This window comes from Thalia democratica, unplaced genomic scaffold, assembly GCF_965202585.1.
Source record: "Thalia democratica unplaced genomic scaffold, ktThaDemo2.hap1.1 HAP1_SCAFFOLD_462, whole genome shotgun sequence".
NCBI classification, from domain to species: Eukaryota; Metazoa; Chordata; class Thaliacea; order Salpida; family Salpidae; genus Thalia; species Thalia democratica.
In genome coordinates this window covers 1-3,361 of record NW_028139513.1, presented here as the reverse complement: position 1 = coordinate 3,361, position 3,361 = coordinate 1, and the positions used below count along the sequence as shown (strand labels likewise).

At 26.6% G+C, this 3,361-nt stretch overlaps 1 pseudogene; it reads left to right on the top strand.

Moving 5' to 3' along the window:
• The first annotated feature begins 1,135 nt into the window (after positions 1–1,135).
• LOC145846477 (WD repeat domain phosphoinositide-interacting protein 2 pseudogene) lies at positions 1,136–3,142 on the top strand (annotated as a pseudogene).
• Positions 3,143–3,361: the final 219 nt, after the last annotated feature.

Below are 3,361 nucleotides of genomic sequence, written 5' to 3'. Positions count from 1 at the left end.
GTTGTTTAATTTTGTTGTAATGTGTACTCTTAAATAAAGTTTTTCACTATAAAATGTTTGTTAGTTTTACATTTATGAGGGGATACTTTAACATAAGTTAGTTCTTAATATGGCTAAAATATAATAAAATTTAAACAAGTACTTGTTTGAAAATGTTTTTTGAAATGCTCAAATTGGTGACCAAACAAAATGAAAATTAGAAAACGTTCAAGTTGGAATTTTGTAGCTCAATTTTTTAAACTTCCTGTGGTGTTTTTATATAGAATATTAGACGTGCCTAAACATTAATTACTTAAAAGCTATTGTTGAATATGAAAATTAACTTTTTATTTTAATTGTTAAACATGTGAGACTGATATGGTCAAAATGATTTTTCAACTTATAATGGGAGCTTGAAATAAAAAAAATTGAACCTTATATTTTCAGAAATAGGTTGTAAAGTATTTTTCAAATTTCTTGTTTAGAAATAGCAGTTTCAACTTTAAATTTTAATATATCTTAAATTAAATCATTCTTTTATACTCAAATTACTTAAAAATTATTTTATAATTAAATGATTAATAAAATAACATTTTAAAATTTAGTTTTTTAGACTTTTTTTTAAGTAATATAACATCAGTAAGAAAAAACTATTTTTTCTTAAAAATCTTGAGAACAGCTCATATATGTATCACTCTTATTGTTCAACAATTGGAACATTATAAAGAACTTGATACTTAAAGTTACTAGTTTTACTATTCTATTTGTATATTTAAGTTAATCATTTTCTAATTTTTCTGATTCAAGTTATATTTTTTGCAAAAGTTTGTATGAGGCATGTATGAAATTTCAAACCTACAAGTAAACAAATATTTTTTTTTATTGTTTGGAAAGTTCATAATTTAAAAAACAACAAACTTGTCCAGCAAAAACCTTAAATATAAAACTACAAGTATTTATAATTTTACCACATGTTTGTAGAAGTCTTATATTAATGATATGAATTTTTATTTAAAAGAAAAAGAAACAAAGACTTCTTAGATAATTATTTATTATATAGTAATTCAAAAATTTAGTAAGAAAGCAAGTTGTTTTATTTTAATACATAAATTTAACTTTAAAACAGTTTTATGTCTTACCAGAACCATAATAAATAAAGTATGAACTTCATGAAGTGTGACGGTTTTGAATCCAATGTTTTTTATGCCAGCTTTTCTCATGACTGCTTATTGCTGTCTGTGGGTAAAAAACATTCTTACAGCCTTTATGAAATCAAGTCTGTGCAAGAACTAAACCATGTTAGTTTTATTTTTGAAAATGTTACTGAAATATTTTTTAATTGAACAGAAGTTAAAGTTGAAAGAATAGTTTAACTAGAAGATAAGTTAAACTTTTTTTTCAATAATTTTGGTTATGTTTTAATAAATCAAAACATTACTGAAACTTAGTTTAAATACTTAAAATCTTTGTAAATGTGTGCATGAATTAAACTAAGATAAACAATTTTTTTAAGTTTACTGAAGTTGTTGTATAACCAAACATAGTTCAATAGTTTTTTTTTTGATCATTTTAAATATTTTTTTAATCCAAGTCCTACAAAGTGTTTGTACAATTAAAAAAAATGTTCCTTAAAAGTTTAAAACAAATTGCTTTAAAATAGATAGATTTTCAGTAATTTTTATTTATCACAGTTTTAGTTTTTTTCTCTCATAAGGAACATATTGTACTCATTGACTTCAGGAGGCTATACTTCAAAAATAAGTTTAAGTATTAAAAAGCGTAAAAAAAACTTATAGCTTAGTTAAAACCCTATAATTTAAGTCAAGCTGTGATATATTTTTTCTTCTTATGCCCTAAATTCAATTTATAATGGTTTAAATTTTAGTATTGGCAAAACCTTATGTAACATGGCCGAAATAGACAAAAGATACTTTAAGATCTGCTTTAAGATACTTCATTCATGCTTTTTACTGATTTAAAATTTTTTATAGCAGCTGGTATTAGTATTGATAAAAATAATTTTTAGAAACTGTTACTGATTCTGATAATAAATTATCAGGTGTAAATAATAATTTTGAGTACCAAAACAATTAAGTCACAATATACTGTTTGGTTAATATTTATGCTATGATACTTGTTAAAAACTTATTCATGATTAAATTTTTCCTTGAAAATACGTTTTGACATAAATATATATTCTAGATATATAATAAAAAAATTTAATAACTTTAAATATTTTTTTCAGATACACACATCCAAATTTGACCAGGCTTGCTTGTGCGAGAGGTTTTACAAAAGCAGCTTGGTTTTACTGACGAGCATGTCCTCGCCCAGGACACTGAACATTTGCAACTTCAAAAAGAGCGGGCAGAAAGAAATCTGGAAACAGCCGTTAGTTTGTGCTACAAATAGCAAAAAAAGTTGTACTTTAAAATAAGAATAAATATGGTTATCTTATAAACAGCAAGAACGTTTGTTTTTTCTAAAGTTTGAAAAAACCGTTAGTTTGTGTTACGGATGACAAAAACGTTACATTAAAAAAAAGAATAGGTTATTTTATAAAAACAGTAAAACAGTTTGTATTTTTTTATAAATTTACAATACCATGGTTTCTTACTTTTTGTATTTTTAATGTGTACTTCTCATTTTCAGACAAATATTATAAAGATTTTCAACATCAGGATACAAATAAAAGCTTGAATATGAGTTTTAGCGCAAAACTGTAAGCATATTTTTAAACAATTTTATAAGCTGCCAACATTTTTAAGTCGTTGAACAATATTTACAAATATATAATAAAAACTATAAGACATTTATGTTTTACAACTGTTGCAGATATCCCAACACTGTTCTTGCAGTCAAAATGAACCGCCAGGTGTTTGTGGTCGTCATGGAAACCACTATCAGCATCCACGGCAGCAATGACATGGCCCTCAAGCACCTCATCAAAGGCACCCCGCGCAACCCCGACGGCATCATTGCCCTCAGCGCTGACAAGAACAAACCTCATTTGGCGTACCCGTCAGTGCAGACAGTGGGGAGGTGCAGCTGTTTGATTACGACCTGCTGAGGAACGGCGCAGTGGTTCAAGCTCATCAGAACAAGATTGCCGCCATCAGTTTCAATTCCACTTGTAGCATGATGGCCACCGCTTCAAATAAAGGTAAAACTGTAAATGTATGTTTATGTAACTCAAAGTTTTTATACTTAAAAAAGACAACGCTTCAAAAAAAAATTATGTATGACCAACATGCAGCAGAAGTTCTGTGTAAAAGTCATAATTATGCTTTAGTAGTCATTTATTTTGCCAAGGTTAGACTAAGTTTTCAAAAAATATTGAGATCAAAACTATAAAACTGTATATTTAACATCATAATGGTTT